The following is a 27,247-nucleotide window of genomic DNA, read 5'->3' as shown; positions in this document are numbered from 1 at the left end:
TAAAATCCATTAAAAATCAGATTCTACTTGCTCAGAGATGCTGCTTTGCACACCAGAGAAAGTTAAATACATGTTGTAAATGAACTAATAGAAAATTTTGGAGACACACCTGATTATGCAGGTATTGGATTATCACGGATGTTGCTTTGCATTATTTTCCGTTTAAGGATCTTAACTTTCTTCAAAATAGAAACAAAAACAGGTACTCAAAAATAAGTTATATCTCAATGAATAACTTACATATAATTTTCACATGTGCATATTTAAGTGAAGAACTAACATTTTCATGTAAAACTCGATAAGTGCCTTATCGAAATTGCTATCTCTCACATTGTCCTGTTAAAAACACAACAAGAGCACAATTTTTTTTGTTAAAATGTTAAACAGTATACTATCTCTGCATTTACACTAAAATACATGCATGGGCAGTTGACCAGAGGGAGTACAAAAATGCATATACACAAAAGAACCTTAGACACAGGATTGCAGAAGCTTTCTTCATTGTCTTCTGATAAATCATCTTCTGATAAACCATCTTCCTCTATGTTTGTACTTGCAAAGTTTGTGTGAAGTCTACCCATAGCTGTACATAAATTCAAATAATAGATATAAAAAGCTCTACGATTGTATATATGTACACTGTATATATAGTGTAAATACAAGAATATACACTGTATCTATATTCTTGTATCTACACTACATATACACTGTATCTATATTCTTGTATCTACACTACATATACATTGTATATATTTTTGTATCTACACTACATATACACTGTATCTACACTACAGCTATATACACTGCATATACACTTGTATATACACTACACATACAGTTGTATCTACACTGCATATACACTTTATCTGCATATTGCACCGCTCCTTCCGATGGCAACAGCACAAGGAAAAAGCTGAAGCTGCTCTACTCCTACCGTGATCGTCTTCAACGACACTAGACAAGGTGAGGCTGATCTACTCATATACACTTGTATATACACTTGTATATACACTACACATATAGTTGTATCTACACTGCATATACATTTTGAGAGTGGATTTATTGCCACCCGGTGGCACTGCCCCCCGTGTGGCTGCCGTCCGATGACTAGCTGGAGATTCGTTCTGCACTGCTAGCAGACCAACCCGTTGCAACTAAAACTTAATGAATCACGTTGAAAATTGAATTAGAACCTAATTATACGTTCATGTGGCAGAGAACAGCAGAGCCATGCAGCGTAAAACCCGGCGCTGGCTTGTGTAAACTGAAGGAATAAATGAGTCAAGCGTCCCTCTTAATTTCCAATGCGCGCACAGTGTTATAGTCAGCGTTGCAGCAGCTCTGCATGCATGCATCTTGGTCTGTGCAGCGCGAAGAGCTCCAGCTGCTGGTACTTGATCGAGCATGGTGCTGGCCGCCTGCGAATTTGAAGAACTCGAGCACGAAACCACCGCCGGACACGCGGGCGGCCTGCACGTCACCCTTCGCGAGTTCATCGGAGATCTTGTTGTAGCCCTCCGTGTTGCAGAGGCTCTCATCGTCCTCAAGCATGCATGCAGCACACACAATTGTGGGCGGAGGCCAGAACACACGTCTTGAACGGGAGGGAGGGTGAGCTTCCTCTCCGGTGGCTTGAGCGCGACCAGAGCGGGAGAGGCTGAGAGAGGGACCAGGGCTCCCTCGGCGGCAGCCGGAGCACGCTAGAACTGGAGGGCTGGCGGTGGTGTCCGACACTCATCTGGCCGGAGTGCACCAGGATACAAAGGTTGGCAGTGGTGTCCGTCACTCATGGCGGCGAGCTGGTGGCGGTCAACACCAAAGCGGGCGGATATGTCTCTATTTATGCCATGACCGATGGAGACACTAAGAGGAGGATATACATATGCTAACGTCAGTGATGGCCATCTCGCCAAAGCCGGCCTCCGCTGACGTGCAAAATGTAGAACTCGCCGCGTTTGCCCTCTCGCTGGAGCGTAGGATCTTACCGACTGCTGTTGAGAGAAATGCAAGCATGAAGCGCTGCTGGTCTTCTCATTGTTGTGCATGCATTTTACATTTAATGCTTCCATGATATCTTCTGTAAAAAGGTGATCAGTTCGCTCTTTGCTTCCATGATATTTGTCCACTTCAGTAAAAAAAATAAAAAAAATGTTCATGGCCGACGCTCGGTAAAAAACATCATGTGGATTAAAAGAGGCAAAAAGGCAAAAAAAAAAACGGTGCATGCATACAATATACATTGATGGCTGACATGCACTCTGTCTCTTGTCTCTGCATGAGACTTTTTTTTTTGCGAGAAGAAGACAGATTCATTGATACTTTGTTCTTACAGAAAAACCCAGGAAACAAAGGAAATTACAACGAAGTCCTCCTGAGCTCCAGCTTCGCCGGCGACCAGAACGAGAGAGAGACGCGCCGCTACCTCTGCTCGTCCACACGCCAAGGATCGACGAAAGCATCCCCAAGGCAACTGGGAAGTCCCCGCTCACCGCCCCCGGAGGGGTAACGCCCTGGACCAACGGCTCCGCCGCAAAGCACCACGCCATCTTCTTCAACATCTTGAGAGGTGAAGCTAAAATGCATCCAGACCGAATCTATATGATGGATCGGACGACAGCTAGAGGGGAGGCATTGCCACCGGGTGGCAACACCATATTTACCTATACACTTTATCTGCAAATTGCACCGCTCCTTCCGACGGCAACGGCACAAGGCAAAAGCTGAAGCTGCTCTACTCCTTTTTTTTTCGAAATGGGATTACCCCGGCCTCTGCATCGGTTGATGCACACAGCCCTTTATTAATAGAACACGCAAAAAGTTTACAATTCAAGGATCATCGAAATTCGCTACAAAGATCAACCATCGAAAAAAGAGGGAAAAACTAAGCGAGCTAGGCATGCTGCAATCTTCTAGTAGGCCGCCAAGTAGCCTGGTAGAAAATATCCTGGGCAACCATTCGAAGGCGGTTGCATCCAGAAACCATGCACTCCCGCTGATCCTCCGGGAGTAGGAAACGCCAGAGCTGAATCCAGTGTACCATAGTGTGGATAACCTGCAAGAAATTAGTAGAATCTTTTCTGTTAAAAACAATATCATTTCTGCAATTCCATATTGACCAACATAAAGCGGAAACCCCAATACGAATCCTAGCTTTATCAGTTTTGTCAGTTCCATTAAGCCAATTCCCAAACATGTTTGTGATATTGGTAGGAGGTGGAATATTATATGCAGCAAAAACCACTCGCTAGATAAGCTTAGCAAAAGGGCAGGAGATAAACAGGTGTTCAACTTATTCCTCCTTGTCACAAAAAGAACACTTGGTATTTCCATTCCAATTTCGCTTTGCTAGATTATCGCGAGTCAAAAGGACCTTCTTGCTAAGGAACCACATGAAAATTTTAATTTTGAGTGGGATTTTAATTTTCCAAAGGTATTTACGAAGATATCTGGTCTGTCCATTTATCATATCACCATACATAGATTTAACAGTAAATTTCCCAGATTGAGTTAGCTCCCAAACAAACCTATCTTGTTCTTCATTTAAATTTATCTCCATTAATCTTTGGCACAGGTGTACCCATTGATCCCATTTATCACCAATAAGTCTTCTCCGAAAACCAATATTTAACGGAGTTGAACTCATAACATTTGCTACTGTATCATGTTTACGATGAACTATGTTGTATAATTGAGGATATTGTGATGCAAGAGTCTGATCACCCAGCCATTTGTCTTCCCGAAACCGCACACCCTCTCCCGATCCAATCTCAAATTTTCCTCTACTAAAGAAATCCCCTTTAACTTTCATTAGTCCTTTCCAGAAAGGTGAATCAGTAGGTTTACTTTCAACTTCCGCCAAGGTTTTCTGCGAGAGATACTTGTTTTTTAAAATCTGTTGCCACAAGCCCTCTTCGGAAAGTAGTTTGAATAACCATTTACTAAGTAGGCAAGAATTTTTAATCTCCATAACTTCAATGCCAAGACCACCTTGGTCTTTAGGCCTGCAAATCATGCTCCACTTAGTTAGCCTGTATTTCTTTTTGTTTTCCTCACATTGCCAAAAAAAGCGTGATCGGAAAAAGTCTAATCTCTTTCTTACCCCTTTAGGTAAATCAAAGAAAGATAACATAAACATTGGTAAACTAGTGAGCATCGAATTAATCAATACAAGGCGATCCCCATATGATAATAATTTGCCCGCCCAACACCCAAGTTTTCTTTCAAATCTACTTTCCACTGGATTCCATTCAGAGTTTTTTAATTTTCTATGATGAATTGGGATACCCAAATATCTGAAGGGCAAAGAGCCTGATTCACAGCCAAATAGTTGTTTATATTGCTCTTCTTCCTCCTTAGCTTTCCCAAAACAGAAAATCTCACTCTTATGAAAGTTTATTTTAAGACCAGATAATTCTTCAAAGAATCGTAGAATAAGTTTCATATTTAGCGCCTTTTCAAAATCATGCTCCAAGAAGAGTATCGTGTCATCAGCATATTGCAGTATGGATATTCCACCGTCAACTAAATGAGGGATAAGACCACCTATCTGACCATCCTCTTTCGCTCTTGCTATAAGTATGGCCAGCATATCTGCAATAATATTAAACAACATAGGTGACAACGGATCACCCTGTCGAAGACCCTTCCTGGTTTGAAAATAATGACCAATGTCATCATTGACTTTGATCCCAACACTTCCTCCCATAACAAATTGTTTGATGAGATGACACCATTTAGGATCAAAACCTTTCATACGCATAACTTGTTGAAGAAAAGGCCATTTAACCTTGTCATATGCCTTCTCAAAATCAATTTTAAAAATCACCCCATCCATTTTCTTCCGATGAAGTTCATGAATGGTTTCATGTAGGACAACTACTCCCTCCAGAATATGTCTTCCTGGCATGAATGCCGACTGTGTAGGGCTAATAACTTTTTCAGCAACAGTATTAGCTCTAATAGTAGCGACTTTCATGAATATTTTAAAACTCACATTGAGAAGACAGATAGGTCTGTATTGCTGAATTTGAATTGCATTCTCCTTCTTAGGAAGCAAGGTGATAACACCAAAGTTCAGCTTGAACCACTGTAATTCCCCTGAATGCAGTTGTTTGAACATTGACATTAAATCATCCTTGATTACTTCCCAGAAGGTTTGGTCTACTCCTACCGGACCGTCTTCAACGACGCAAGACAAGGTGAGGCTGCTCTACTCATATACACTTGTATCTACACTACACATACAATTGTATCTACACTGCATATACACTTTATCTGCATATACACTATGATTGTATATATACTCTATTTACATTGCATATACACTACATTGTATATTTACTTTCTGATATATACAATGCATCTACGATATATATAATAAAACAGATAGCATATACATCAAGAAAAGATCCTACAGCTCATGAAACAACTGGCAGCAAGAAAACATACACAACGCATCTAGAAATTCTACACTGACATGTTTGCATATATACACCGCATCTACGACAGTATCTACACACCTTTATATGCACTGTATTTACGTCATGGCGATGCATATAGACATAGCATATACATCACTAGGTATATAGCTGCAGATATCACTGCACACACAACACAGAGTACTTGCTATATACCCCCTGCACTTGGCATGAAAAATCACCTCCATAATCCCTTTACATACACCACCAGCATCGACGGCGCTCCACAAAAAAGCGAAACACAGGAAACACCCATACTACACACGATTGGAGGAACTTGAAGCAAAAAGCGTCTAGTATTCAATTTTTTCATTTCCAGGCAACAAGTGCAGCAGCATACCATTCCCCATTTCTCCTCTATGTATAGTACAAACCAAAATCGAACATAAGTTGAAAGCTCGGCCGTTGCCTCTCCTTTGTGACTGAGTCCGGAACTGAGTCACTGAGCACAACCCGCAGTGCCAAAAATTTGCAAAGTGAAATGGGGAATGGTATGCCAATTATTGAATTGAACAACTGTTTCGGCTGAACTAAACGGAACTATAACACACAAGCACACTTTCAGAACTAGTCTAAGAAAACAAAGAAAACAAGGGTTATGCCGGTGGTGTGAATTCATCCCAACACTCAACAAAGAAAACAAAGAGCGCACACCGACAGAACAGGCTAGTGGTCAGCTCAACAAGGTTTATGCATAACAGTTTTTCCAATTACTTGCCATGATACCGCATAAGTAAGTAGGTTCGCATAATTTCTTCATATAACACTTCTCACTTAGTCACATGGTATGTATACTTGACAACACTAATAACACACCGAAAGTAACTAGGCTTCCCTGAGACGTCGCTTATGTCTTCAGAACTTGCTAAAGAACTCGCAAATGTGTTCTGAAACCTCATTATGCTTCTCCTGGTTCTGCATAAAAATTGCAGCTAGCTACTGACAAACAACAGAATGCCAAGTGTAATGTTCAGAAAACTGCACATAGACATCAACAAAACCACAGAAAAACAAAGACATAATCAGGATCAAAACAATTCAACATATAACTCACACCACTAGTGGAAAACTGCTCTTTTGCACCGGTTCAAAAGGCCCATATGCACCGGATGGCCAACCGGTGCAAACCATCCGGTGCAAAAGGCCCCCCTTTTGCACCGGTTCGGTTACAAACCGGTGCTCTAGGGGGCACCACGTGGCCGTCTGTGGAGAGTCCGGCGGGGGACCTTTTGCACCGGTTCGTAATACGAACCTGTGCAAAAGGGTTGTGCCGCGGCAGGGTTTTGGTGCCATTCCCTGCCGCGGTAGACTCTGCCGCGGCAGAGAATTGCACTAAAGCAGCTGCCATGGCGAGCTCGCCGCGGCAGGAATTTTCACTAAAACGCTGCCGCGGCAGACTCTGCCTCCATTCGAAACACGGTATAATATTAATGCAGACAATTCAAATATATATATAGGAAACCATTATATTACATATATCGATCAAAGTGAAACACGTTCATGCATATATATATATATATGTCTACATCAACTTTGATATTGGCGGTTGTCCACATAGTGTTCTCCGTCTGGAGCTATGACTTGCTCAAGTAAGAACCCCGCCAGTTCTTCTTGAATTGCTCGTACACGCTCTGTTGCTAGAAGACCGTCCCGCAACCGGTCGATCTAATAATTTGAAGAAGGTACGATGTTCAGTATATATATATGTGTGTATGTGAATAAAACACAAGGTGATCATAAAATAAAGCCATGAATGTTGTTTAATTACTTACATCAAGTTGTTCCAAAATGTCCCTCACATGGTGGGTATTCTGGCGGATGAACTCGCAAACGTAGAACCCGCATAAATTATTCCCGTGCTCTTGCCTCAAGCACTTTACGAGAACAAAGTTCAATCAAAATAATATATATATAATCAAGGATGATAATAATTGTATTGAAACTAGAATCAAAGAGATGCGCGGCCTAGCCATTAGTACTTACCGGTACATGTTTTATTCGAAGTTCTTTATTCTTTAAACCCGGAGCTTTGTTGGTGAACCGTTTCCAAGCCTTGTGCAGGATATCAGCCATGTCCCCCCACGCCTCAAGGGGTTTACTCTTCGAGTCCATGACTTCTACTATCCCGGTGTCGGGTTCAATGACTAGCAGGATATAGTGAAACCTGCGGACACACACATATATATATATGCATAACTCATCAATTACACTTAACACATGGAGTAAGCGAAAAAGATTTAATGTGTGAAGAGAGTAACACTCACGCGAAGTTGTAAGGAAATAGTATTGCCCTTTTGTATGAGTTTTTCCTTAAGACATGTACCAAGTTATTCTCCGTGTCCTTGGGAGAGTTGTCGACAGTATACCCATTCACGGTATATGGGTCAACGAACCCAAGATCATAGATTTGCCCCTTGCGGCATTCGCGAATCTTCATTCTGCATAATACAGCGAGAGTATGGTTATATGCATGCAATAATGGACGAGCCGCGGTAGAGACTTAATTACATAAATAATACTTACAGACAGTATGCACTCAGCAGAGATTTGTCGAGGGCGTCTTGGTTGAATAACTGAAATAATTCACAAAATTCGATGTTCATCACGTCAGTTCGCCCGTAGTGCTCATCTCTTATTGCCACCATGATCCAGTTCTGACCGTTCTTACATGCATCCAAGTACCAATTATGTAGTCTTCGCAGCTGTGTTGATAGATTAGGCAACTCCGCAGCTCTGACAAGAGGTTCCCCGTATGTGTAATGGTATGCTAATTGGACATCGTCCGTGTACATGAATTCGATGCGGCTTAAGTACTCAGGAATACTCATACCGGCCGCATCTGCCTCATCTTTGTATAGTTTTACCATCGTTGGATCAAGGCACGCTAGGACATCGGGATACACTTGGAGCGGGGGGCACGAGTTTTTCTGGGCTCCAAGCTGGGGAACTGGTTTCCCATCCACCTTACTTTTTTCCCACCGCTCTCTTGCTAACACATTTGACTTGCGAATAGACCGGTCATAGTTCGATGAAAGACTTGGCTCAGGTTGATGAAGGTTCTTCAGCAGTTTCAACTTCTTTTCCAGAGATATAGCTGGCTCCGGCTCAAGCTGGGGCTTTTTCAGTTTCAACATTTGTTGCTTATGCTGTTCAGCTACGATCTTGGCATTTTCCTCAACTGTATAGTCATAAGGTCTCTTGGGAGCAACCTTAGGCACTCTTGGGAGGGGCTCTTGTTTGCGTCTCGGTGATTTGTTACGACTCAGCTGTGTCGTAGCGGTCCGCCTAATTTTCCTCTTAGACTTGGGCGGCGGAGAAGGCTCACGCGGCGGCGGAGATGGCTCACGCGCCGGCGGGGAAGGCTCACGCGGCGGCGGAGATGGCTCACGCGCCGGCGGGGAAGGCTCACGCGCCGGCGGGGAAGGCTCACGCACTGGAGACGGCTGCATCGGTGGAGAATGCTGGCTCGGTGGAGACCTTGTTGGCACCTTCCAACCCGGAATCATAATGAATTCCTTTCGCCATAGAACTGTAGTGTTCTTGGCCTCTCCCAGCTCTAGCAAATCCCCTTCACCGGCAGGGTGGTCAAGCCTCAGCGGCCCATACCCATCCATAACTTGATCCACCCCGGCAACAGCGTATCCAGGTTGAACCGGATTGAAGTGATATCTTTGATCAGGTAAGGCGGTAAGACATAGCCGATCGCCGCCTTGAGCGTTAAGTAGCCCATCATTTGGAAATGTAGCTCACAAGGTGTTGACTCTGTGATAAAGTCCACAGGGTAGAGATCAGGAGGCATCTGCGGATCCACAGGGGAGGGAGGAGCCATCTGCGGATCCACATCTGCATCATCACCAGGCAGCTCCGTGGAAGCCACGCTGCTCTTCCGCTGAGATCCCTGGCCGGTAGCATCGAATGCAACTTCTTCTATCCGCGGATTAGGTTGAGGTTGGGTGACTGTGACTGAGCCTGACATTATCATCCTCACTTGCTCCTCTAGCTTAGCAACGCGTTCTTGAACCACATCCTTTTGCCTCTGACGGCTTCTATCGGGATATTTCTTCGTTTCTGCAGGAAACCCAATACACCACGGCTTGCCACCTGGTATGGTTCGTGTTCATCCTGGGTGTTCAGGATTCCCAAGGGCGCGTGTGAGCTGGTCCTTCTCTCTTTCGGGACGGAACTTCCCCTCTTCAACTTCCTTTGCAGCATTTCTAAAGGCTTCAATGGGAAGTGGGTTTTCCCGATGTCTTTGTGTATATATGCAGAACCCTTGTGCGTCCAACGTGCCCCCATGCGCGTAAAACCAATCCCTTGACCGCTGGTTCCATTTCCGTACCTCTGGCTGGATCCCCTTTGCAATTAGGTCATTCTCCCATTTCTCCCACTTAGGTCTGCCAGCCTTGTAGCCTCCTCGCCCCATGGTATGGAAGTACATCTTATTAGCAGCATTTTTCTTGTTGGTGTCTGACCTTGTCTTTGCCCTCTCCGATGTCTTGTACTTCACAAATGCCTCCCAGTGGTCGTTTATCTTCTCATAGGGGCCCTTGAAATCTGGAGTCTTCTTTTTCTTGACAAAGGACTTGTCCAATTTCTTCTTGTAGTCGATGAACTGCATTGCCATCTTCCTAAGAGCCCACTTCTTGACTCTTCGTTGTATGCTATTCAGCTCGGGATTCTTAGGGTCTGGCCTTTTATTATCACTATCAGAGTCAGCTGGCTCCGGAAATATGAAATTTACCATGAGTTTCCTAAACATCAGATTTTTGGATCTCGTATCGACGTAAGTAACTCCTTCGTCTGCCTTTGCAGGTTTCTTCCATTCTTGAGTGGTGATTGGGATGGTGTCCCTAACAATAACTCTGCATTGACTTACAAACTTTTTTGCGTGATGCTTGGGAGGAATCGGTTCGCCGTCTATAGCGATTTCTGTGATGATGCACCTTTCATGCTCTTCCATCTTTCTGGCCGCGCCTCGTTTAGTTCTGCCAGTAGAGTGTGTTGATTGGGAGGTCTAAAAGAAGAAACAACGTTAATATATGTATATGCACATATCTGTAGGCTTGGTTAATTAATATATATACACCTCGGCGTCGTGAGCTTCTCCCTCGCAGTCGTCACCTTCTCCCTCACCGGAGCCGTCTCCACGGTGGTCTTGCTCATCTTCCTCATCGGAGCCGTCTCCTCGGGTTCGCTCGTCTCCCTCGCCGGATTGGTTTACGTAAATAGAGGTGATATCGTCATCATCACGGATAATCTCCTCGACGAGGTATTCTTGTTCTAGGTCTCTTTCCATAGTTTCTGCAAAGACTTAAAAGTTATTCTAATGCTATAAACACAACGAAGCTAGATTCTGCAAAGACTTACAAGTTTCTGCAAAGACTTACAAGTAATTAAGAATAATGCTCAATACATGATCAAAATATTAGAGTTATACATATATATATATATAGGTACTAATTAAGGATAATGCTCAATACATATATAGTTCTTAACTAAGGATCGATAATATAGTGCTGAAAGCAGATAGTGCAGTTACATGCATACATAGATCGATAATACATCAATCACTACTACAACCACTCAACCGCGCAGACCGGGTCCTAGAGGGCGCCGACCGGGTGCTGAGCCGCGCTGGGTGTACCCCCAAAGCCACGGAACAACAACGGGAGCATAGCTAACATGAGATCCCTGCATAACGCTCCATCCGGTCCTATACATGTTGTCTAACGCATACATGTAACGGCGAACGTGCTGGTCCTCCGCTTCAATGCGCTGAGCTACCTCCTCCGGCGGGGCCGACTCCCTCTGAAACGAACGTGGCCCATAAGACCTCCACCAGAGAATATCCGGGTCGACGACGGGACCCGGATTCCGCACCAAGGTGCGCGCCCCGGAAGATAACACCTCCCAGTGCCACCCCGGCGGAGCCCAGTCCCGGACTTCCCCCATCTGCTGCATCTCCTCTAAAACTGTCCTAGCTCCAGGACGCGGAGGCCGCGGTATTGTATGTAAACTAATATTGAATTTGAATGAATTACTTATGAACATATAAATTTGACTACTACTTCTGTAAAAAAAATTTGTCTAACATATATTTTCTAACTACAATTTTCTAACATTTTTATCTAACATATTCTAACTACAATTATCTAACTACAATTATCTAACATATTCTAAATTCTAACTACAATTATCTAACTACAAATTATCTAACATATTCTAAATTCTAACTACAAATTATCTAACATATTCTAAATTCTAACTACAAATTATCTAACATATTCTAAATTCTAACTACTAATTATCTAACATATTCTAAATTTCTAACTACAAATTATCTAACTACTTCTAAATTCTAACTACCATATTCTAAATTCTAACTACTAATTATCTAACATATTCTAAATTCTAACTACAAATTATCTAACTACTTCTAAATTCTAACTACAATATTCTAAATTCTAACTACTAAATTTTCTAACTAATTAAAACAAAAAAAAAACAAAAAAAAAGACAAGGGGCCGGGGGCTCACCTTGTTGCCGCGGGCGGGGGCGGCGGCGCAGCGCGGGGGAGGCGGCACGGGCGGTGGCGGCGCACAGGCCGGCGGGGGCGGCACGGGCGCGCGGAGGAGAGGCCGGCGGCGCGGGCGCGAGCGCGGAGGATCGAGAGGCGGCGGCGCGGGCGCGGAGGAGAGGCGGCCGGCGGCGGCGGCACCAAAAATTTGGGCAGCACCTCCCCTAATTCTGTGTTCCTCGCGCGAATGGAGAAGAAGGGGCGCGCGCGGGGAAGAAATAAAGGGGCCTTTTGCACCGGTTCCAGCCACGTACCGGTGCAAAAGGCCCAAATTTTGACTGAATTTTTTCCTTCTTTCCTCCTTTTTTTCGCGGTTTCCGCCACGACGCCGAGCGGTTCCCACCACGACGCCGCGCGGGATATGTTCCCGCCACGACGCCGCGCGGGATATGTTCCCGCCACGACGCCGCGCGGGATATTTTCCCGCCAAGACGCCGTGCGGGATATTTTCCCGCCACGACGCCGCGTGGGATATTTTCCCGCCACGACGCGCAGCGCGGGATATTTTCCCGCCACGACGCGCAGCGCGGAGATTTCCCGCCTAAACACCCTTTATAAATAGTACGCCCCCGTCTCTCCCATTTCACTCATCACCAAACCCTAGCCCATTGCACAATGCCCCCAAAGCCGCACCCGCCGCCGGTGGAAGTGGACCCGCAGCTCGCGGAGATAGAGGAGTGGGAGGAGCTGCTGCGGCAAGAGGCGGCAACCAGGAGGGCAGCAGTGGATGAGGTGGACCCGCAGCTCGCAGAGATAGAGGAGTGGGAGGAGGCGGCGCTAGCGGCTACCATAGAAGCATTTGAGAGGCAGAGTCTCCAGGAGCTGCATAAGCGGCCGCGTGTGACGGATCTAGATAGTGAGGAGATGCATAAGCGTCGTCGTGAGGAGGAGCTGCGGCAGGAGGCGGCAGCCAGGAGGGCAGCAGCGGATGCGCGGAAGAACTAGTAGAAGTTGTTATTTTAGTTTAAATTTAGTTAATGTTGAATTTCAATAAAGCAGTGTTGTCGTTGTTTTAGTTTAAGTTTAGTTAATGTATCTTGTTAAATTTCAATAAAGTCGTTGTCGTTTTATCCCGGTTAATGGCTGGAACCGGTGCTAAAGACGGTTGATTAGTTTATATACCCCTTTTATCCCGGTTACTGGCTGGAACCGGTGATAATGATGGTGGATTAGTTTGTATATCCTTTTATCTCGGTTCCTGGCTGGAACCGGTGCTAAAGATGGGGGGGCTAAATCTGGGGGAGGCTTATCTGTTATTTGCCTTATCTGGGGTGGTTTCATCTGGGGGGAGGGGATTATCTGGAGGCACACACCGCTATATATAGCCCCCTCCGGGGAGAGTACAGAGAACAAAGAGAGAAGATGCAACGACCAAGAAGGAAAGAGCCTCTCCGGCGAAGTTTCTCGAAGATGTCTTAGATGGCTGGCCGTCTTAGACATCTTCGGAAACTTCGCCCGAGAACTCTTCCCGCAAGCTGCTAGTATATACCCAACAAACAGTAGCTCAGGGTAAGGAGGGGAGAGCATAGAGAGCTTCCAGGGAGCTTGTATATAACCCGACGACGGCGACCTCGAAGGAAAGAGCCTCTCCGGCGGAGTTTCTCGAAGATGTCTTAGATGGACGGCCGTCTTAGACATCTTCGGAAGCTCCGCCCGAGTAACTCTTCCCGCAAGTCCCGCTCGGAAGCTGCTAGTATACACCCAACAACCAGTAGGTGAGGATAAATTTCCAAACATGTGTATCTAGAAAAATAATAAACTTGGATAATTGCATTTAGTTCAAACGACCAATGTTACTGATACATATCACAAAAAACGCTTCACAATATGAGCTCAAGGTACAGGATAATAATTAATACATTATGATCGCTTCGACCGTAACCATGGAGTATCTTCAGCATTTAACGCGATGGTTGGATCAATGTTCACTGTGAAGGGCGGAATTTCAGCAAACTTATTATAATCTTCTGACATGTCTGTCTTGTCCTCGACTCCCACGATGGTTCTTTTCCCTGAAAGAACTATGTGACGCTTTGGCTCATCGGATGAGCTCGTTTCCTTATGTTTTCTTTTCTTTGGTCTAGAGGACATGTCCTTCACATAGAAAACCTGAGCCACATCATTGGCTAGGATGAATGGTTCGTCTCTGTAACCAAGATTGTTGAGATCCACTGTTGTCATTCCGTACAGCTGGTCTACCTTTACCCCTTTTCCATCCAGCTTGAACCATTTGCACCTAAATAAAGGGACCTTAAAAGAAGGTCCATAGTCAAGTTCCCATATCTCCTCTATGTAACCATAATATGTGTCCTTTTTGCCACTGCTAGTGTTTGTTGCATCAATGCGGACACCACTGTTTTGGTTGGTGCTCTTTTTATCTTGGGCGAACGTGTAGAAGGTATTTCCATTTATCTCGTACCCTTGGAAAGTCACTATAGTCGAAGATGGTGACCCGGCCAACTGATCTACAATATTGTTGTTATTAATGAGATGTTCTCGGAGCCAACCGCCGAATGTCTGCATATGTTTATGCGTAATCCAGTCTTCAGACTGCCCCAGATGTTCTGAGCGCACAATATTCTTGTGATCAGTGATATACGGGGCCACCAAGGTGGAACTTTGTAGAACTGTGTAGTGTGCTTGAGTGAAAGAAATGCCGTCCCTACATATCATTGATTTCCTTCCTAGCGTGCCTTTTCCACTTAGTCGCCCCTCATGTCGCGATTCAGGAACACCAATCGACTTAAGGTCAGGAATGAAGTCAACACAGAACTCGATGACCTCCTCTGTTCCATAGCCCTTGGAGATGCTTCCTTCTGGCCTAGCACGGTTATGAACATATTTCTTTAAGACCCCCATGAACCTCTCGAAGGGGAACATATTGTGTAGAAAGACAGGACCGAGGATGGCAATCTCTTCGACAAGGTGAACCAGGAGATGTGTCATAATATTGAAGAAAGATGGTGGAAACACCAACTCAAAGCTAACAAGACATTGCACCACATCCTTCTGTAACCTTGGAAGACTAGCTGGATCGATTACCTTCTGAGATATCGCATTAAGGAATGCACATAGCTTCACAATGGGTATTCGAACATTTTCCGGCAGAAGCCCCCTCAGTGCAACCGGAAGCAACTGCGTCATAATAATGTGGCAGTCATGCGACTTCAGGTTCTGGAATGTTTTCTTCTCCATATTTATAATTCCCTTTATATTGGAGGAGAAGCCAGATGGGACCTTGATACTGTAAAGGACTTCAAAAAAGATATTCTTCTCTGCTTTGGTAAGAGCGTAGCTGGCAGGACTTAAGCGACTCCCTGTATCCTTGTAATCCTGTTCTTGCTTGTCTTTTGGGACTTTCATACGATACTGGTCCTCCCGTGCTTCTGGTGTATCTTTTGTCTTCCCATACACGCCTAAGAAGCCTAGCAGGTTCACGCAAAGATTCTTCGTCACGTGCATCACGTCGATTGAAGAGCGGACCTCTAGGACTTTCCAATAGGGTAGATCCCAAAATATAGATTTTTTCTTCCACATGGGTGCGTGTCCGGTAATGTCGTCATTCAGAACAGATTGACCGCCAGGACCCTTTCCAAAGATTACTTTTAGGTCCTTGACCATATCAAGTAAAGCATCACCGGTACGGAGTTCAGGCTTCACCCGGCGATCTGCCTCACCTCCGAAATGATTGCCTTTCTTTCTGACGGGGTGCCTCTTTGGAAGAAATCGACGATGCCCCAGGTACACAACCTTCTTACATTTATGCAAATAGGCACCTTCGGTCTCATCTAAACAGTGCGTGCATGCATTGTATCCCTTGTTTGTCTGTCCTGAAAGGTTACTAAGAGCAGGCCAATCATTGATGGCGACGAAAAGCAACGCTCGTAGGTTAAATGACTCCTGTTTGTACTCATCCCATGCATGTACACCTGGTTTGCTCCACAACTGTAAGAGTTCTTCAAATAATGGCTGTAGGTACACATCAATGTCGTTGCCGGGTTGCTTTGGGCCTTGGATGAGCACTGACATCATAATGAACTTCCGCTTCATGCACAACCAAGGCGGAAGGTTATAGATACATAGAGTTACAGGCCAAGTGCTATGACTGCAGCTCTGCTCCCCAAAAGGATTCATTCCATCTGTACTTAGGCCAAACCTTAAGTTCCTCGCGTCATCTTCAAAATCCGGGAACTCTCTATCGATTGTCCTCCACTGCGACCCATCAGCGGGGTGTCTCAGCATCTCGTCTTTCTTACGGTCTTCTTTGTGCCATCGCAACAACCTGGCATGCTCTTTATTTCTGAACAGACGTTTTAACCGTGGTATTATAGGAGCATACCACATAACCTTGGCAGGAACCCTCTTCCTAGGGGGCTTGCCCTCAACATCACCAGGGTCATCTCGCCTGATCTTATACCGAAGTGCAGTGCATACCGGACATTTTTCCAAATTTTCATACTCAGCGCGGTAGAGGATGCAGTCATTAATGCATGCATGTATCTTCAGCACCTCTAATCCTAGAGGGCAGAGAACCTTCTTTGCTTCGTACGTACTGTCAGGCAATTCGTTATTCTTTGGAAACCTCCTCTTCATTATTTTCAGTAACTTCTCAAATGGCTTGTCACATATACCAGCCTCTGCCTTCCATTGCAGCAACTCCAGGGTGGCACCGAGCTTTGTGTTGCCATCTTCGCAATTTGGGTATAACTTCTTTTTGTGATCATCTAACATGCCCTTTAACTTTCGCTTCTCGTTTTCTGTTTCTGCATCTCTGTGTGCATCGGCGATGGCCCGACGAAGATCATCATCAACGGGCTCATCTGATGCCTCTTTATCTTGATCACCTCCTCCTGCATCTTCATCTTCATCATACCCTGTTGCAGTATCACCGTAGTTAGGGTACATATCATCATCCTCTTCTTCTTCGTCGTCTTCCATCATAAGCCCTCTTTCTCCATGCTTGGTCCAACAATTATAGCTGGGCATGAAACCTTTCCAAAGCAGGTGGGAGTGAATGACTTGCCATTCAGGGTATTGCTTCAAGTTATGGCAATCAACACATGGACAACACATAAAACCATCCGCCTGTGGGTTTTCCTGAGCCACACGGATAAATTCTTCCAGGCCCGATCTGAACTCGGGTAGACGTCGGTCAACGTACATCCATTGCCGCCGGTTCATCTACATCAAATAATTAATTAAGTTTATCAATAAACAATTACAAAACATCATAATATTTATAAATAGTGGAAATTAGCACCGTACAAATGAAAGGGTTAAGTTGTTGCTTAAACCTTGATCGAGGAGGAAAGAAAGAGGAGAAAGCTTAAGTGTCGCTCCGGCACCTCATCTCATTTTTGTTGGGTGTAAAATCAAGCGGCATCACTCTCTCACACATTTCATCGAGCACCTTATGTGCATGCCAAAGAGAAGCAACTTAGCACTCAACACACACACACCTTCTCCTAGCAAAATGAAGTGAGTGGGCTGTTTGGCCGGGTAGCTGATCGAGCTGAAATAGGGCTGGGGACCTTTAGCACCGGTTCGTGTTCCGAACCGGTGCAAATGTTCTATCTTTTGCACCGGTTCGTAACACGAACCGGTGCTAAAGGTTCCTCGGCTGACACGTGCCTGGCGACGAACCTTTTGCACCGGTTTGTGTTACGAACCGGTGCAAAAGATAGATCATTTGCACCGGTTCGTGTTCGAACCGGTGCTAAAGGTCCCTCGGCCGGCTGCGCCCCACGAACCGGTGCTAATGACCCCTTTTAGCACCGGTTCGTGCCAAATCTGGTGCAAATGACATCTGGGGCAAAAAACCAAAGCCCTTGTTTCTACTAGTGCACACATTCAAAACTTCCAACTACCATGTATTGATCTCTGAGATGTTATTTAAAACAAGCCACGGCTACAACGATACATACAGCACGACAGAGACAGTAAAACAGGACATGAGACTAGAGCTACGATACACAATGGCAAGTCTGAAAAATGAGAAACGGTGATGGTTGAGTGGGCAATCTTATGCATTAGCATATTAACACCAGTTTGAAGCTTGTTAGACATCAACGATAATTTGGTGAAATGGACAAATGGACTTTGCTAATGCGCAGACAGAGAAAATATTGATTCCTCAGTCCCAGCTGCAGTACGCCACCGCAGACCACACCCCGAGCCAGTGCAGCGGCCTGGAGGGGGCATCTGGTCATCCGGAAGCTTCGGCAGTCAGACTATCTCCGATTCCTGGTACTGAAATCGACTCGTCATGAACAAAAAACAAAAATCCACGAAAATCAGCCGACGAAAACCTCGCCACCCACAACACCAAACACCTAGACGGCTAGAAAATGCTACACGCAGGTCGCCTACACACTCACGAAGTCGTTGATGGCTAGAATAGCGAGGGATTTGGGGTCGACGCTTACCTTGAGGACGAGCTCGACGCACAGCAATGGAGATGCCGCCCCAAGCCCGAGGCCCCGCAGGCCCCACTCCCACGCGCAGGTTGCAGAAGGGCGCAGCGACCGCTCGACCACGGCGGACGGGCTCGTCTCCGACCACGGCGGCTATTTTTCCCCTTCTGCGTCGCTCTCTCCCCTTCCCCGCCGTGATTTGGGTCGAAATGAATTGGGTCCAAATGAGGATCCCGTTGAAGCCAATGTGGGGCCCCCGAGCAAAAAAACGGTGGAAACAAAACCAAGAAAAGAAAAAACCGTTCACAAAACCGGTCAAAACCTGTGTGAGCCAAAACATGACTTTTGCCGGATGAAAAAAATACACACTAGAAAATTCGAGTGATGGCCAATTAGAAAACAACCGAGTGGTAAACAGCAAAAGTGAATACCTAGTATTACATGCACAGCAAAAATAAAAAGTCTGACAAAGTTTAGAAGTTTCGAACTTTGCACTGTTCACCATACCTCAGGTATGCATTCTTGCCATTTTTTGTGAGCCTAATATATAAGGTAATTCGTACTGAAAATTCATACACCGGTAAAATACAACTTTGACCACATCCTCGCTCTTTTTGGGGAAATTTTGGAACTTTCAAATTGGGTTTTTGAATTTTGGAAGAAAATCTTGTGCTGCAAAAGGATGCACTCCTATAAGGCTATAACTAAATGCTAAGAGTCAGATTGTTTTCTTCTTCTAGAATACAACACGAAAAGGTGTATCATTGTAATCGAGGGAAGTGCTTTCTACCAGTTCTGTCACAAAGATGAATTTATTTCTCATCTTATCTTTGAATGTGTAGCAGCAAAGTATATCTGGAGTACTGTTGGCATGGCCATGGGAGCATCTGATAGGCCTAGGAGTTTCACTCAGTTTTCTGGTGGTTCTCCCAATATGTTCCGGCTAGTAGAAACACCCAAATTGCTAGGTTGGCTGCTATTTGCTGGGCTATTTGGAAATTAAAAAGTAGAGCATTTTTGAAGAAAAAACTCATCAAATCTCCTAACGAGTTAATTAGTTTCTCTCCTATCTTTTATGAATTACTGGGCAGGTCTCGATAGTCCTTCTAATGCAGAGAATATCAGATCTGGCGTGGACGATCTCCTCCGCTTAGTTGCTGCTGCTACGTCTTCTTCGTCTGAGAGACAAAGTGCCAGGAGAGACATCCGACTGATTGAAGGACAAATGGCAGATCCTGATGCTGGTGATATGTATACAGATGAGAATGACGCCTAATCAACTGTTGCTTTTACCCCCTCCCCCCGCTCCGGGAGTATCTTCGTTTCGACCCGGAAGATGAGTTTGTTTAGATGTGTGCCTCTGGCTTTTGATGTGTGGCTTTTGATGAGTTGTAATTTGGTTCTATAAACCCTCTGAACGCTAGCAGTAGGCGGCGATCCCCCTCTTTCTTTTGCCTGCTACATTTGAACACTTGTTTTTCGTTATCTTGATGATAATGAAAATCGATCCCATGTTGAATCGCTTGGAAAAAAATTGAGGGAATAACCAAGCGAATAGAGAAACATCGTTCGCCTTACAGCGACAATCCAAAGCTAGCATCACGTACCCACGCTTCAATGCCACACAAAGTTCACGCTTTGATAAAACCGGCCACGGCTCAACCAATGTCTATCACCTCCGAAGATAGACAACTTCACCCGAACTCCCAAATCAACATACCATCCGCCCTCGTGTGTCTATTGAGTCGGTGAGTGAGTGGCATGACTTGGACTATCCTAAGGAAGGTACCACCTTGGAATCACCGCCAACGATGTACATTGTGCACCGAAATCTCAACAACCGGTGCTCCTCGATGAAACCTTCATGGAGGGGAACAATGTCAGTAGGCTCCATGGTGGCCGGCACGTGACGAGGATATTGATGTCTACGCACGCTTCTATTCCTGTAGACAGTGTTGGGCCTCCAAGAGCAGAGGTTTGTAGAACAGCAGCAAGTTTCCCTTAAGTGAATCACCCAAGGTTTATCGAACTCGGGGAGGTAGAGGTCAAAGATATCCCTCTCAAGCAACCCTGCAATTACGATACAAGAAGTCTCTTGTGTCCCCAACACACCTAATACACTTGTCAGATGTATAGGTGCACTAGTTCGGCGAAGAGATAGTGAAATACAAGTAATATGGATGATTGTAAGTAGTAATTGCAATCTGAAATAAAGATGGCAGCAAGCAAACATGTAACAGAACTTGTTGGAAACGGTGTTTCAATGCTTAGAAACAAGGCCTAGGGATCATACTTTCACTAGTGGACACTCTCAACATTGATCACATAACTGAATAAGTAAATGCTACTTTCTACACTCTCTTGTTGGATAACAAACACCATTCATTGTGTAGGGCTACAAAAGCACACCTCAAGCCGGAGTAAACAAGCTCCACAACATCCGGAGTTCATATTAAAGTAACCTCTAGAGTGCATAATAAACCGTTGCAATTTAGACCGAGTACTAACATAGCATACACACTGTCAACAATAGCTATGAAAGGGGGAATAGATCGCATCAATACTATCATAGTAATAGTTAACTTCATAATCTAGAAGAGATTACAATCATAACCTACGCCAAGTACTACATGATGCACACACTGTCAACATTACATCATGGAGGAGGAATAGACTAATTTAATAACATCACTAGAGTAGCACATAGATTAATAGTGATACAAAGCTCATGATCACATAAAGATCACACCATGGGAGAGAGAGAGATGAACCACATAGCTACCGGTAGAGCCCTGATAACCCACAAGTATAGGGGATCGCGATAGTCTTCGAGGGAAGTAAAACCCAAATTTATTGATTCGACACAAGGGGAGGTAAAGAATACTTATAAGCCTTAACAACTGAGTTGTCAATTCAGCTGCACCTGGAAAAGCACTAGTAACAGGGGTGATGTGAAAGCAACAGTAATATGAGAGCAATAGTAAAAGTAACACAGCAGCGGTAACAGTAACACAGAGGCAATGGCACCGGAAAATAGTTGATACTACTTCCAATGACATATAGAACGAGTATATGATGATGAGAGATGGACCGGGGTTCCCAGCGATCTACACTAGTGGTAACTCTCCAATAACAAGTGACAAGTGTTGGGTGAACAAATTACAGTTGGGCAATTGATAGGATTCAAAGCATTAAGATAGAACATCAAGATTATTAATCATGTAGGCATGTTTTTCATATATAGTCGTACGTGCTCGCAATGAGAAACTTGCACAACATCTTTTGTCCTACCAGCCGGTGGCAGCCGGGCCTCAAGGGAATCTACTGGATATTAAGGTACTCCTTTTAATAGAGTACCGGAGCAAAGCATTAACACTCCGTGAAAACATGTGATCCTCACATCACCGCCATCCCCTCCGGTTGTCCCGATTTCTGTCACTTCGGGGCCTTTGGTTCCGGACAGCGACATGTGCATACAACTTGTAGATACAATCTAAGCAATAAGTATAGAGCTTAAATCTAAGATCATGCCAGTCGGGCCCTAGTGACAAGCATTAAGCATAACAAGATTGCAGCAACAATAACTTCACAAACTTTATAGATAGACTAATCATAATGTATCATCCATCGGATCCCAACAAACACAACACCGATTACATCAGATGGATCTCAATCATGTAAGGCAGCTCATGAGATCATTGTATTGAAGTACATGGGATAGAGAGTACCAACTAGCTACTGCTAGAACCCGTAGTCCATGGGGGAACTACTCACGGAGCATGATGGAGGCGGTGGCGTCGATGGAGATGGCTTCCGGGGGCACTTCCCCGTCCCGGCAGGGTGCCGGAACAGAGAGTTCTGTCCCCCGAATTGGAGTTTCGCGATGGCGGCGGCGCCCCTGGAGTCTTTCTGGAGTTTCGTCAATTGGTATCGCATTTTTAGGTCGAAAGGGCTTATATAGGCGAAGATGCGGCGCAGGAGGGGCACCAGGGCGCCCTCCCCATAGGCCGGCGCGGCCAGGGTCCAGCCCGCGCGGCCCTATGGTGTGGTGGCCCCCTGGCTCTCCTCCGACTCCCCTTCGGTGTTCTGGAGCCTTCCGAGAAAAATAAGATCTTTGGCGTTGATTTCGTCCAATTCCGAGAATCTTGCCCGAACAGCCTTTCTGGAACCAAAAACAGCAGAAAACAGGAACTGGCACTGTGGCATCTTGTTAATAGGTTAGTTCCGGAAAATGCATGAAATCATCACAAAGTGCAAGCAAAACATGTAAGTATTGTCATAAAACAAGCATGGAACATCAGAAATTATGGATACGTTGGAGACGTATCAGCATCCCCAAGCTTAGTTCCTACTCGTCCTCGAGTAGGTAAACGATAAAAAGAATAATTTCTGTAGTGACATGCTACTTACATAACCTTGATCATACTATTACAAAGCATATGAAATGAATGAAATGACTCAAGGCAATGATCTATAGTTGCTAACAAATAGATAACATATAGCAAAACTTTTCATGAAGAGTACTTTCAAGACAAGTATCAAAAATCTTGCATAAGAGTTAACTCATAAAGCAATAGATTCAAAGTAAAGGCATCGAAGCAACACAAAGGAAGATATAAGTTACAGCAGTTGCTTTCAACTTTCAACATGCATATCTCATGGATAATTGTCAACATAAAGTAATATGATGAATGCAAATAAGCAAGTATGTAAGAATCAATGCACAGTTGACACAAGTGTTTGCTTCTAAGATGGAAGGAAGTAGGTAAACTGACTCAATATAAAGTAAAAGAATGGCCCTTCGCAGAGGGAAGCATTGATTGCTATATTTGTGCTAGAGCTTTGGTTTTGAAAACATAAAGAGAGCATAAAAGTAAAGTTTTGAGAGGTGTTTGTTGTTGTCAACGAATGGTAGTGGGCACTCTAACCCCCTTGCCAGACAAACCTTCAAAGAGCGGCTCCCATTTTTTTTTTGGGTGGCACTCCTTCTAACCTTTCTTTAACAAACCATGGCTAACCGAATCCTCGGGTGCCTGCCAACAATCTCATACCATGAAGGAGTGCCCTTTTATTTTAGTTTTATTATGATGACACTCCTCCCCACCTTTGCTTTCTCAAGCCATGGCTAACCAAATCCTTCGGGTGCCGTCCAACAATCACATACCATGGAGGAGTGTCTATTTTGATTAATTAATTTGGGACTGGGAATCCCATTGCCAGCTCTTTTTGCAAAATTATTGGATAAGCGGATGAAGCCACTAGTCCATTGGTGAAAGTTGCCCAACAAGATTGAAAGATAAACACCACATACTTCCTCATGAGCTATAAAACATTGACACAGATCAGAGGTAATAAATTTTGAATTGTTTAAAGGTAGCACTCAAGCAATTTACTTTGGAATGGCGGAGAAATACCATGTAGTAGGTAGGTATGGTGGACACAAATGGCATAGTGGTTGGCTCAAGGATTTGGATGCACGAGAAGCATTTCCTCCCCGTACAAGGCTTAGGCTAGCAAGGTTGTTTGAAGCAAACACAAGTATGAACCGGTACATCAAAACTTACATAAGAACATATTGCAAGCATTATAATACTCTACACTGTCTTCCTTGTTGCTCAAACACTTTTACCAGAAAATATCTAGACCTTAAGAGAGACCAATCATGCAAACCAATTTCAACAAGCTCTACAGTAGTTCTCCACTAATAGGTTTAAACTACATGAAAAAACTTAATCATGATCTACTTGAGAGCTCAAAACAATTGCCAAGTGTCAAATTATCCAAGACATTATGAGGCATTTTCTGTTTCCAACCAAATAACCATAAGTATTGTAGCTTCCAACTTTTATCATTGAACATTAAAAGTAAAACGAAGAACAAGTGTTCATATGAAAAAGCGGAGCGTGTCTCTCTCCCAAACAAGGATAGCTAGGATCCGATCTTATTCAAACAAAAACAAAAATAAAAGCACACAGACGCTCCAAGTAAAGCACATATGATGTGACCGAATAAAAATATAGTTTCAATAGAAGGAACCTGATAAGTTGATGAAGAAGGGGATGACTTGGGCATCCCCAAGCTTAGACGCTTGATTCTTCTTGAAATATGCAGGGATGAACCACGGGGGCATCCCCAAGCTTAGACTTTTCGCTCTTCTTGATCATATATCATCCTCCTCTCTTGACCCTTGAAAACTTCCTTCACACCAAACTTCTCATAAACTTCATTAGAGGGGTTAGTACTCAAAAAACTTGAATTCAACTTTAGTCCTGTAGTGACACATTGCAAGAACTCAATAAAACATTAGCTACAGCTCTCCACGTCTAGAAAGCCTTGCTTAAAGTCTACAAGAGACAATGCAAAAAACAGAGACAGAATCTGCCAAAACAGAACAGCCAGTAAAAACGAATTTTAAAGAGGTACTTCCGTTGCTGAAATCAGAAAACTCAAAACTATTGAAAGTTGCGTACATATCTGAGGAACACGCACGTAAATTGGCAGATTTTTCTGAGTTACCTACAGAGAAAACAGCCCAGATTCGTGACAGATAGAAATCTGTTTCTGCGCAGAAATCCAAATCTAGTATCAACCTTCGATTAGAGGCTTCACTTGGCACAACATTGCAATAAAATAAAGATAAGGAGAGGTTGATACAGTAGTAAAAACTTCCAAAACACAACAAAACAGTAGCAAAATAAACACATGGGTTATCTCCCAAGAAGTTCTTTCTTTATAGCCATTAAGATGGGCTCAGCAGTTTTAATGATGCACTCGCAAGAAATAAGAGTTGAAGCAAAAGAGAGCATCAAAAAGCAAATTCAAAAAACATTTAAGTCTAACCCACTTCCTATGCATAGGAATCTTGTAAATAAACAAGTTCATGAAAAGCAAAGTAACAAGCATAGGAAAATAGAACAAGTGTAACTTCAACAATTTCAGCATATAGAGAGGTGTATTAGTACCATGAAAATTTCTACTACCATATTTTCCTCTCTCATAATAATTTTCAGTAGCTTCATGAATAAACTCAACAATATAAATATCGCATGCAGCATACTTTTCATGATCCATAAACTCATAATTTTTATCAAGCTCAAACATAGTGGGATCAAAACTTTCAAATCCACTTTTATCAATAATATAACAAGATGATTGATCAATCTCAAGAGATATGGGACTCATAGATAAAGTCAAGAACTTTCCAATCCCATTTTCATTAGTAGTATAATTAATATTATCAAGTAACATAGGACCATCATCTAGAGATTTATCATAAACATTTGCTAAGCAAAATTCTTTAGTACCATGCATTTCGACATCAGGCACAAACAAAGCATTATCATAAGATTTATCAAAGTAGCATGGATTATCATAAATAACAGTAGCATAATTATTCTCACAAGTTTTACTCATAGGTACTATTTCAAGAGAATCCACAGGAACATAACATTCAACCTCTTTCGGTAAGCATGGAGGACAATCAAATAGTGTAAGAGATAAAGAGTTACTCTCATTAGAAGGTTGGCATGGGTAGCTAATCCATTCTTCCTCCTTTTGTTCATCACTCTCCTCTTCTTTTTCATCTAATGAGCTTTCAGGTTCATCAATTTCCTCCTCTTTTTCATCCAATGAGCTTTCAGGTTCATCAATTTCTTCTTCCACCGGTTCCTGCAAATTGTGAGTGCATTCTTGTGCATTAATGAGTCTCTCTTTATAATCAATGATATAAGGATTATCAGTGTAACTTTCATTGCAAAAATTAAGGATAGAAGAGACATAATCTTTAAGGTCCTTACAAACAACACAAGTTTCATAATTCTCAACCATGAAGGATTCTATCTCAGAGGCTCCCATAAATATGACAAATTGTTCTACCTCTTCAAACCCAAAATGAATATAGCTATTCCGATTATAGTTCTTAATTAAAAATTCCTCACTAAAGCCACATTGAAATTTAAGATGTTTAGTGTCCTGTTGAGAGCAACAGTTTATATCATGGCGTTTAAGCAAGGTTTTAGCAATTGAATTCAATTTTTCTATCACAGCACTCATTACTTTACCAGTTCTTGATTCTCTATAATTATTATAATATTCTATAAGCTCCAAGTAGGTTGTAGGTTCTCCCATAACAGCAGTTTTTAATTTTTAGGTTTTTCAAATTTTTATGGATTTTTGGGTATATGAGAAAAATAAAACAAGACAAAAAGAAACTAAGCAAAAGTAAACTAAGAAAAATAATACTAGACAGAAATAAACTAAGCACAAATAAACTAGGCAAAAGTAAACTATGCAAAACAAAATAAAACAAAACAGAGAGAGAGAGGTAGAGTGTACTCCCCAGGTGAACTTATGAGTAGAGCTATGCCTCCCCGGCAACGGCGCCAGAAAACAGTCTTGATAACCCGCAAGTATAGGGGATCGCGATAGTCTTCGAGGGAAGTAAAACCCAAATTTATTGATTCGACACAAGGGGAGGTAAAGAATACTTATAAGCCTTAACAACTGAGTTGTCAATTCAGCTGCACCTGGAAAAGCACTAGTAACAGGGGTGATGTGAAAGCAACAGTAATACGAGAGCAATAGTAAAAGTAACACAGCAGCGGTAACAGTAACACAGAGGCAATGGCACCGGAAAATAGTTGATACTACTTCCAATGACATATAGAACGAGTATATGATGATGAGAGATGGACCGGGTTTCCCAGCGATCTACACTAGTGGTAACTCTCCAATAACAAGTGACAAGTGTTGGGTGAACAAATTACAGTTGGGCAATTGAT

General features: G+C 43.5%; 1 long non-coding RNA gene across 1 annotated transcript; it reads right to left on the bottom strand.

Moving 5' to 3' along the window:
* Positions 1–281: 281 nt before the first annotated feature.
* On the bottom strand, positions 282–18,653 carry LOC139833401 (uncharacterized). Its single transcript, XR_011749104.1, has 3 exons — positions 18,480–18,653; positions 471–583; positions 282–336 (listed from the first exon to the last, which is right to left on the bottom strand). It is a non-coding gene; the product is annotated as an uncharacterized lncRNA (long non-coding RNA).
* Positions 18,654–27,247: the final 8,594 nt, after the last annotated feature.

Source organism: Lolium perenne, chromosome 1 (genome assembly GCF_019359855.2).
Source record: "Lolium perenne isolate Kyuss_39 chromosome 1, Kyuss_2.0, whole genome shotgun sequence".
Taxonomy (NCBI): domain Eukaryota; kingdom Viridiplantae; phylum Streptophyta; class Magnoliopsida; order Poales; family Poaceae; genus Lolium; species Lolium perenne.
This window is presented reverse-complemented; position numbering and strand designations above follow the sequence as displayed.